We start from the raw sequence: 10,433 nt of genomic DNA, 5'->3' as shown, positions 1-10,433 counted from the left end.
CTTAGGGAGCCGGGGTTGGGGGCGTTAGAGCCTCTATTAGGTGTGAGAGTGATCCCTGAATCGAGGGCCAAGAAATTATTCGAGGGGGGCACCCAGTCGCTTCTCGAACTTTTGGCTAAGATGAAATGTGGGGGGGCACCCAGCGAGGCACGATCCCTCGACCCAGATCGGTGAGGGTGGTAGAGGAGAGTGAGGAACGCAGGGATTAGCTACTGGACAGTCTGGCCCTCCGCCCGCCTCGCCCCCGTGCCACGCCCAGCCCTGGCCCCGCCTCCAAGCGCGGACCTTATTCTGAGAATCATTGGGGAAGCCTTTAAAAATTCTGATCCGGTTGGCCTGGGCGGGGCCTGGGCATCTGTATTCAACAAGCTCCTCAGGTGATGCTGACGCTCGCCCGCGCTCTGCCCGGCTTGAGAACCCGCGGACCAGCCCAGCCTCCCAGGGGGTGCTGGGCTCCACCCCGCAGCTCACCCTCCTGATTGGGCAACCGCTTAGCTGCCAAGAGCTCCGCACCCCGCCCCGCCCCGCCACGCAGCTGGGGCTGCCTCTGAACAGTTCTAATGATTAGAGAGGACGTCCTGGAACTTCCTATTTCTGTCCCCTAGAGTCATCCAGAACAGATCTAATCCCTCTCCTGTGTGACAGGGCTTCGGAGATTTGAAGACAGCTGTCATCTGCCTGAGTGTGCCCCTCCCCACCAGAGATCCCCTGGCCTTTCAGGGCGTCCTGATGGAGGCACCAGGGAGCCCAGTGAGTCCAGTGGAGGAGGAAAAACACAGCCAGGGGTTGGGGCCCATCCAGTGGCCAGAGAAACAGACTGGGGACTTAAAATAGGCCAAAGGGACAAAATGGAGGCAGCTCCTCCTGAGAAATGCCTGTCCCCTGCCTTTCTAGGGTGCAACTACCTCCACCCTAGTCTTCATTTGGACATTTTGGAAACATTATTCATCCAACTTGTGTGCCTACTATATGCTATAGACCCTTTGAAGACCTTAAATATATTAACTCATTTAATTCTCACATTATTCATCCAACTTGTGTGCTTACTAAGTGTATAGACCGTTTGAAGACCTTACATGTATTAACTCATATAATTCTCACAATGGCCCTATGAAGTGGGTGCTGTCGTTTTATCCATTCACAACTGATCAAACTGAAGCCAAGAACCAAAAAAACAATTCAGCAGCTGTCTCAAGGTCAAATTGAGCAGGATATAAATGCAGGCAGCTGGGTCCAGGTCCCATCTCTGCAGTGCCAGATCTAACACCCTTGCTTTAAGAAGAAACTGTCATGTTCTGGGAGTATGAGGCCTGGTGCTGGAACAGTGAGTTAAGACCACAGCAGGCCGGGCACGGTGGTTCAAGCCGGTAATCCCAGCACTTTGGGAGGCTGAGGCAGGTGGATCCCGAGGTCAAGAGATCGAGACCATCCTGGTCAATTTGGGAAACCCCGTCTCTACTAAAAATACAAAAAAAAATTAGCTGGGCATGGTGGCGCGTGCCTGTAATCCCAGCTACTCAGGAGGCTGAGGCAGGAGAATTGCCTGAACCCAGGAGGTGGAGGTTGCAGTGAGTCAAGATCGCGCCATTGCACTGCAGCCTGGGTAACAAGAGTGAAACTCCGTCTCAAAATAAATAAATAAATAAATAAAGACCACAGCAATACCTAACAGTTACTGAGCACATACTATGTGCCCGGCACTGGTCTAGATGTTGTCTTATTTGATCCTCATATAAGCACTGAGAGGTAATTATATTATCACTTTATTATATAAGAGGAAACTGAGATTGTGAATTTTAAAGAGACTTACTCAAGTCCCTGGCAAGTGGTGGAGCCAGGATTGGAACCAGCTGTGTGACTTTGGGCTGCCTCCTCCCCTCTGGGTGTCAGCTCCTCATTTGTGGAGTGAAGATGTTGGCCTAAATTAGTTCTGGGGAAATGCTTCTCAAGCTTTAATGTGCATATGAATCTCCTGGGGATCTTGTTAAAATGCAGATTCTAGTTCAGTGGTTTTGGGTGGGGCATGAGATTGGACATCTCTCACAAGCTCCCAGGGGGAGGTGGTGCTGATGTGGCTGATCCTGAGACCACACTTGAACAGCCAGGCTTCAGGGGATCTGCCCACCTCTGATGTCCGAGTTTATGGGCCTACAAAGACTCACCCTAAAGGCCATGAAAATTCAGGAAGCAGATTATCATGAATAAAGCCTTAGTGGGCATTTCCCATGCCTGGACAAGCCCTTGATGCCTTTTCAGAAGCACCTGCTCCTGAGCCTTCTACATTTCCACTCTGTTGACCCCAACCTGACTCTTCCAGAAAGTTCAAGGGCTTGGTCCCACACCAAGGGGGATTGTTGCTTTCTACTGGAGGAGCGAAGAGATGGCTCTGCCTTCTGGGGGTACCCACCAGTCCCACACTGTCTAGTCCTTTAAAGGATGGCAACCACACGGTCTAGTCCTTTAAAGGATGTTCACAGATATTCCTGGGCACACAGTAATATCTACCTTTACATTGAGAGGTTACATTTGGCCTCCTCCCTTGAATTTTGATATGGTAATGTGACTTGGTATGGCCTCTAATTGAGACCAGAAGTGTCACTTCTGAGAAGACTTCTTTAAGAGACACGGTGTGACTCCTCATGTCCCTTTTCCCTGTTGCAGAGAGTGTGGAAGTCGGTGTCGTGATGGAACCTCAGCCACCTGGATATGTGTATATCACAATGAGTAGAATCTCCCCTGCCAGCTCAAGTAGGGCATATGGCATGAGTGAGATGATCTTTGCTGTGTGAAGCTACTGGGTTTGGGAGGAGTTTGTTAACGCAGCATAACCTACCCCATCCTGATTAGTACACATACCAATATCACCTTAGATAGGCCAAGTCCGGTACGGAAACCATGTTTCTGTAAAGTCAGAATCATGGCCTGTCAAAGATCTAATGCTTAACTCTGGGACCTTCAGTAGGAGGGAATATCTTCTTGCAAGAGTAGGCGGGGATTCCTAAGGATGTGAACTCCACCTCCCCTTGTGTTGCCAGTCCCTGTGAAGTACAGAATTCTGATTCACACATTTGCCATTGTGTCCTTAAAGTCTAGCCCAAGGCCTGGCTCACAGAATGCTTAATTCTTAATTCACAAACAAGGGGATTTACTCTGAAGTTCCTTTCTGTGAATCTCCCTGTAGATGGAATCCAAGAATATGCCATGAGCCTTTCTCCCTTCCCTAATCCCCTCCACACACCCCTCTGATTTGAGCAATCTGTTAATTTCTCCTTGACCTAAGCCTCAGGCTGAACAACTCACAGCCTTCTCTGCCTGATCTTGACAACGGCACTGTGTAAGAACTTCTCTGTTATCAAAGTAATACTCACAAATTATATATATATATAATTTTTTTTGAGACAGAGCCTCACTCTCTCACCCAGGCTGGAATGCAATGGTGCAATCTCAGCTCACTGCCAACATCTGCTTCCTGGGTTCAAGTGATCTCCTGCTTCAGCCTCTCAAGTAGCCAGGACTACAGGTGCATGCCACCACACCTCGCTAATTTTTATATTTTTTTTAGAGAGGGGGTTTCACTACGTTGGCCAGGCTGGTCTTGAATGGCTGACCTCATGATCCTCCCGCCTTGGCCTCCCAAAGTGCTGGGATGACAGGTGTGAGCCACTGCACTTGGCCAAATAATAATCTTTATAACTCTCAGGATGGAACATTTGAAAATCAGAAGCAAGTGGTAAAAAACTCATCCATAATCTCCTCACCTTGAAGGAACTGCTTTTGACACTGTGACCTTTCTTTTCCTATTTTCCTCTATGCATTCCCCTTCCACCCTATACTTTTAGGGAGATCCTATGAATGTCTCCTCTTTCGGAAGAGAGGGAAAAGCCACCCACAAATGCAGACAATGGCAGAGATGGAAGGGGACTTATGAATCCTTCAACCAACTTCCTTATATTACCAATGAGAATGCTGCTTTATACTAGTCTGAGTACAGAGGCACGAAAAGTCAAAACAAATGTCTGTCGAGACCGAAACCAGGCTAAGGGATTGTTGTCTCTGGGGTTGGGGGACTAGAGGGGTGGTGAAAAATACTGTCATGTTTTGAATCTTTTGCAACAAAAATGTATTCAAGCATTACTTGCATTTAAAGCACACTATTATTACTAGAAGAAAAGAGAAAGCAGTTTATAGGTCAAGGGCTTCACGGCTATTACTGGCATGCTGGTTGAGGCCACTAGTTCCCTGGGCATCGGTCAGTCTCCTCCTAGTGTGCTTGCCCCTTGGCCAAGTGTCCTCAAGGAAGAGAGTCATTCCAGGGCAGCTCATTTGTTCCTACAACATGGGCACGCAGATGCCAAGATGGCATGGGAAAGGGAAAATTCTACAGGCCCCAACCTGAACTGTGAGCCCACAAGTCCAATCTCTGTAAGACCCATTCTGGGATCAAATGCCTTCAAGCCCAGACTCAGCCCCATCAGAGAGGGGCAGTAGGTGCTCTCAAGACGAAAGGGATTCCTGGTGAATCAGGAAAGTTATTGGGCTGGAAAGTGATTAAAGGGCTGAGCGTGGGAGGGGATTTCCACTGAGAGAGCCAGGCCCAGGAGCAAGCCTGGGCGGGTCGGCTGCAGGGTTGCTGCTCACTTGAAGTCTGTCGCAATGGTGCCCATAAAACCCAAGTCATCAGCGACTTGAAACCTCTGTCGATTTTTCCTTCTGTTTCCCTTGAGGAAAACAGAGATCCGAGGAAACCCCAAAGCCCTGGAACAAAGAGCTGTACATCAAAGGGGACCGAGCAGGCCAGGAGAAGTCTAATAGAGTGGTCAGCTGGGGAGTGGGTCTCCTGGCCCCAGCTCCCAGGGAGAGGAGAGCAGCAAGGGCCCTGTGGATTGAAGGGTGGGTGCAGAAACCTGAAGGGAGAAGCAGGGTGGTGAGGAACAGGGCTGGGGAACCAACACATTTTCACGCCCTATGTAGGTGAGGAGGAGCTACCCGGCCTGAGGAATCCAGGGATGTAGAACAGATTGAGGAGTAACGATGTTTTCTTTTCTTGCCTATTCAGGGGGTTCCATAGCTCCCATAAAGTAGCCAGGTTTTTTTTTTTTTTTTTCAGATATGCTCTAAATCTGCAAGACAGAACTCAACAGTTTCCATTTTACAGATGAGAAAACTGAGGTCAGAGAGGGGAAATGATTGTGTAAGGTGTCACCAAGCTTGGGCTATGACATGGGTTCCCTGTCTCCTAGCTGAGTGCTCCTTCCCCTACACCAGTGGTTCTCACACGTGTGCATCAGAATCACCTGGAGGGCTTGTTAAAACATGGATTGCTGGGCTCCAAACCCCGGACTGGGGTGGAGCCTAGAATTTGCCTTTCTAACAAGTTCCCAGGTGATGCTGACGCTGCTGGTCTGAGGCTGCATTTTGAGAATCACTGCTCTAGACCCTTGCTATCTAAAGTGTGTTCTTTTTTTTTTTAGGGAAAAAGAGAAAAAGAAGGGGAAAAAAAGAAAAAGGGGGAAAAAGGAATATTACTTCATTCCTAAAATGGGTTTCAATAATGGCCGATCAATATTTTGAGTGTTTAAAGTGGTTAATGCATATTTTATGTGTTTAAAATGGAGACCTCTATTGTGTTTATTTGTTCTGGCTCTGAGTTCAAATCCTGGATATCGTTATCAATTTGTTGTCTCGTTGAATCTAAATCTATGTGTCTTATGTATCTGGGTGTTAAGATCTCTTATTGTTACATTAATCCTTTTACCCTTGTATCCTTATAGCTTTGAAATCTATTTTGTCAAATGTGAAAATTGCAACTCCTGCTTTTTATTTATTTATTTTTGCTCTCCATTTGGTTGGTACGTTTTTTTTTTCCAACCCTTTATTTTGAGTCTATGTATATCTTTGGATATACCGTTGGATTTTGTCTGTATCTTTTGATTGGGAGATTTGGTTGATTTAACTTTAGGGTTGCTGCCATTTGATATTAACTAGCTATTTTGTCCTTTTGTTGATAAAAATTCTTCTTTATGTTAACGCTCTTTACTTTTTGGTGTATTTTTAGAAAGGATCATACTGGTTGTTCCTTTCTGTGTATAATGCTTCTTTTAGAAGTTCTTGTAAAGCAGGCCTGGTGGTAATAAAATCTCTGAGTACTTGCTTGTTCCTAAAAGATTTTATTTTTCCTTCAAATGTAAAGCTTAAATTGGCAGGATATGAAATTCTGGGCTGAAAGTTTTGTTCTTTAAGTATATTGAATATTGGCCCCCACTCTCTTCTAGCTTGTAGGGTTTCCGTTGAGAGATCTGCTGTAAGCCTAATAGGCTTACCTTTATGGGTAACTTGATCTTTCTCTCTGGCTGCCCTTAATATTTTCTCCTTCGTTTCGATCTTGGTGAATCTAACGATTATGTGCCTTGGGGTTGGTCTTCTTGAGGAATATCTTTGTGGTGTTCTCTGTATTGCCTGGGGTTGAATAGTGTCCTGCTTTGCTAAATTAGGAAAATTTTCCTGGATAATGTCCTGGAGAGTATTTTCCAGCTTGACTTCATTCTCTCAGTCACATTCAGGTACACCAATCAAGCGTATATTAGGTCTTTTCACATAGTCCCATATTTCTTGGAGACTTTGCTCATTCCTTTTTATCCTTTTTTCTCTATTCTTGTCTTGTCGTTTTGTTTCATTAAGTTGGTCTTCGACCTCTGATACCCTTTCTTCTGCTTGATCCATTCGGCTGTTTAAGCTTGTACATATTTCACTCAGTTCTCGTGTTGTATTTTTCAACTCCATAAGTTCATTTGTATTCCTCTCTATATTGTCTATTCTTTTCAACATTTCATCGAACCTTTTTTCCAAGTTCTTAGTTTCTTTACATTGGGTTAGAACAAGTTCCTTTAGCTCCCAGAAGTTTCTTATCATCCACCTTTTAAAGCCTACTTCAGATAATGGAACACAGTCCTTTTCCATCAGGGCTTGTTCCGTTACTGATGAGTCCTTTTCCATCAGGGCTTGTTCTGCTGCTGATGAGTCCTTTTCCATCAGGGCTTGTTCTGTTGCTGATGGGTTCTGATTTTGAGTATACTCAGCCTTCTTAGGCTGTTTTTTTCCCTTCATTTTAGATGAACCGCCTTTCTAATTAGTTTTCTGAGTCGACGTCCGACTTACTGATTCCCAGTGCTGGGATCCGAGCCACCCACTGTGGCAGCCTAAATAGCAGCGATAAGACTGATGGTGCTCTTCTGCCCGGGAATCTCTGGTCTGGCTTCCCTCTTGAGTCCGCAACAAGCGGCTCTGACTTCCCGGAGCTCCAAACTCTGGTCAGTAGGGGAAGCGGTCCCGTTGGCTCTGCGTGAAGAGCTGCTGCGCCGAGACGCCGGCAAAACCGCTGCAGCGGCCACAAGAGTCGCGCTGGCGACCCGTGGGGCTCCTCCACTGGGAGTCGGCTAATCGGTGAGTGACGAAAATTCGTCTAATGATGTGGCGTCGTCTCGTTCTCTGAGCTTTCACTGGGAGCTACAATCCTGAGCTGTTAGTGGTCGGCCATCTTGGATAGATCTCCCTAAAGTGTGTTCTGTTGACTAGCAGCATCGGTGTTACTTGGAAGCTTCTAGAAGTGCAGAATCTCAGATCCTACCCTAGACCTATTCAGTTAGAAGCTGCATTTGCAAGATTCCCAGGTGATCTGTTTTCACATTAGAGTCTGAGAAGCTGGTCTATACCACACACCTCTTTCTAGACTGGGGGTCAAATTGAGGTATCCTAGATGAACCTTCCAACTCCAGTTGCCAGGGGATAATGGGATGGGTGCCCAGGGTCCTGTAAGGGAACCAGCCCTTTTTTATGTTCCCCAAGGTTGGAGGTAGAGGGCAGAACTGCAGAGACAGAAGGGGCTGCATGCTGAGCTCTGGGTTTGCTCAGCTCTGGTGTACACACCCCACCCCAGGAGGGTCTGTGTGCCACCTTGGGGAATCCTGGGGATGCCTGGAGGCCAGCAACTGCGATTCAAACCTCTAAATCAACCCCTGCTCTGAAGGCAGCCCCTGTGTTTGAAATTCTATTTAAAGAACATATGTAACAGCTATGTGTTTATTTTATTTTAAAAATATGCCTAGTACATGAGTATGACATCCAAACCATATTGAAGCATGCTTGTAAAATGACAGGTATTCTCATACTGCCCATCCCCAGCCTGGACATTCCACAGGTAACATATCGCTGTGAATCCTTCCAGATATAACCTGTACAACAGAGAGGGACTTTTGTTCATGTGTGGTCTTGCTATATGCCTTATTACATTTAGTCTACCGTAGCGTTTCCCCACGAAACAACATATTTCAGGCATCTCAACCTAAGACCTGTGATCTGTTGATTTTTAACTGCTGTACCACATAAACATTTACGTGCTGTGCAGTTGACTAGGTTTTTTTTCCTTCTTTTTCTTTTTTTTGTTTTGACACTGAGTCTCACTCTGTTGCCCAGGCTAGAGTGCAGTGGAGCGATCTGGGCTCACCGCAACATCTGTCTCCCAGATTCAAGCAGTTCTCCCGCCTCAGCCTCCTGGGTAGCTGGGATTACACGTGTGCTCCACCATGCCTGGCTAATTTTTGTATTTTTAGTAGAGACGGGGTTTCACCATGTTGGTTAGGCTGTATCTACCAAAAATACAAAAATTAGATGGGCATAGTGGCACATGCCTGTAGTCCCAGCTACTGGGGAGGCTGAGGCAGGAGAATCACTTGAATCAGGGAGGCGGAGGTTGCAGTGAGCCGAGGTCGCACCACTGCACTCCAGCCTGGTGACGGTGAGACTCCGTCTCAAAAATAAAATTTTTTTGTTTTGGAGACACAAGATCTTACCATGTTGTCCAGGTTGGTGTCAGACTCCTGGGCTCAAGCTATCCTTGTGCCATAGCCTCCTAAAATGCTGAGATCAAGCAAACTATCAATTTTTAGAATTTAATTAAAATACTTAATTGTTATAAGTATTTTAATTATAAAATTAAATAAAATACTTTAATTTTTGGATGTATAGTAAAATTGAGCAGATAGAACAGTTCCTGTATACCTACCTTCCCCCCATAGTTTGTCCTATTATTCACATCTTGCATTAGTGTGCTACATTTGTTACAATGAATGAGCCAATATTGATACATTTACTATTAACTAAGTTCATAGTTTACATTAAGCTCACTCTTGTTATATGGCTCCATAGGCTTTGACAGATGCATAGTGTCACGTATCCACCATCATAGTATCAAACAAAATAGTCTTGCTGCCCTAAAAATCTCCTGTAACCATCTAGTGGTTTCCATTATTGTTTTAAATAATACAGTTACATTCTCTTTATTAGTTCATTAACTCTAGATTGCATTTATTGCTTCCCCATAATGAGAGAAGGGGAACCTATTGCATTATCCTTTCTACCTCCCAGTTTTTGTAAGGTACATTGCCACTTCATTTTCTTATTCAGTAATTATTCGTTGAGGTCCTACAGTGTATTAGGCAACGTTCCAGGGCTGGAGCCACAGGGGTAAAAATGAAATAGATAAAACTCCCTGCTAGCATAGAGCCTACAGGTAGAGGAAGTAGACAATAAATAAAAATATAGAGTTGTGGATGCTAATATGTGCCATAGAGAAAAACTGAGCAGGGAGGGGATATAATATGTGTATCTATGTCTATGGGAGGAGGTTGTGGCTTTAAACAGGGTGTTGGGGGAAGACCCCACTGTGACAGAAATATCTGACCAGAGCTGAGTGAGGTAAAGAAATGAACCATGTGGTGATCTGGGGAAGGGGATTCCAGGCAGTCAGGACAGCAGGTGCAAAGGCCCTGAGGAGGGAGAGTTGCCAAGTTCAAGGGATGATGAGGACCGTGGCTGGAGCCAGGGAGAGAGGAAAGTGGAGGAGGTAAGATGAGATAGTGACGGCTAGGTCTCAGAGGGCCTGCAGGCAGCATCAGTGACTTCCGCTTTACTCAGAATGAGATGAGAAGGTTCTGGTGGCTTTTGAGCAAAGGAATGATATCATCCTTAGTTTTAAAGTTTTTGTGGTGTTAACGTACATTTTGTTTTGTTAATAAATTGCCTTCAATGCTTTTCTTTAGATTGAGTCTAACAATTTATGATCACCAAACAGAATTTATATAAGATTAAGTAAATAGCCAGGTGCGATGTCTCACGCCTGTAATTCCAGCACTTTGGGATTACAAAGTAATTCCCCATAATGAGAGAAAGGGAAACTATTGCATTATCCTTTCCACCTCCCAGTTTTTGTCAGGTACATTGCTGAACCTGGTGGATTGCCTGAGGTCAGGAGTTCGAGACCAGCCTGGCCAACATAGTGAAACCCTGTCTCTACTAAAAATACAAAAAATTAGCCGAGCATGGTGATGGGTACCTGTAGTCCCAGCTACTAGGGAGGCTGAAGCAGGAGAATCGCTTGA

General features: G+C 45.6%; 1 protein-coding gene across 4 annotated transcripts in view; it reads left to right on the top strand.

Moving 5' to 3' along the window:
• Positions 1-10,433, top strand: part of TNNI1 (troponin I1, slow skeletal type) — a 78,719-nt gene that overhangs the window by 3,617 nt on the left and 64,669 nt on the right. The gene's annotated exons all lie outside the window — the stretch shown is intronic.

This window comes from Callithrix jacchus, chromosome 19 (assembly GCF_049354715.1).
Source record: "Callithrix jacchus isolate 240 chromosome 19, calJac240_pri, whole genome shotgun sequence".
NCBI lineage: Eukaryota > Metazoa > Chordata > Mammalia > Primates > Cebidae > Callithrix > Callithrix jacchus.
Note: the sequence above shows the minus strand (reverse complement) of the source record. Positions and strands in the feature narration are given on the sequence as shown.